We start from the raw sequence: 386 nt of genomic DNA, 5'->3' as shown, positions 1-386 counted from the left end.
ATCTCCTTTTTCTTCTTCTTGGTTACTTGTAGTGAGGAAAAACAGCTATTAAGCTGGGAACTTGAACACCACAATGTATGGAACTGAAGAGCTGGAAACAACACAATTATTCCAATATTCGGGATCTAGTCTAACATGTGGGATGTCTTCTGGAAGGTGTATATAGTTTTAAAGTCAGTCTAGCTTATAGATTTAATTTTCCAAATGAATAGTACTCTTTTTTAAACTGCCTAACTTATTTCATTTTTTAAGAACTTCTTTTAGAGAAGCTTTTTGAGAAGATTAAAAATTACTACATTTAGAGTGCAGAGAATGTGCAGGCAGACAGTAAGTTTCCACTTTTTAGTAATAACTGAAATGTCTTTCACTATGACAGGATTAGAATC

This window comes from Calypte anna, chromosome 4A (assembly GCF_003957555.1).
Source record: "Calypte anna isolate BGI_N300 chromosome 4A, bCalAnn1_v1.p, whole genome shotgun sequence".
In the NCBI taxonomy this organism is placed as follows: domain Eukaryota; kingdom Metazoa; phylum Chordata; class Aves; order Apodiformes; family Trochilidae; genus Calypte; species Calypte anna.
Note: the sequence above shows the minus strand (reverse complement) of the source record.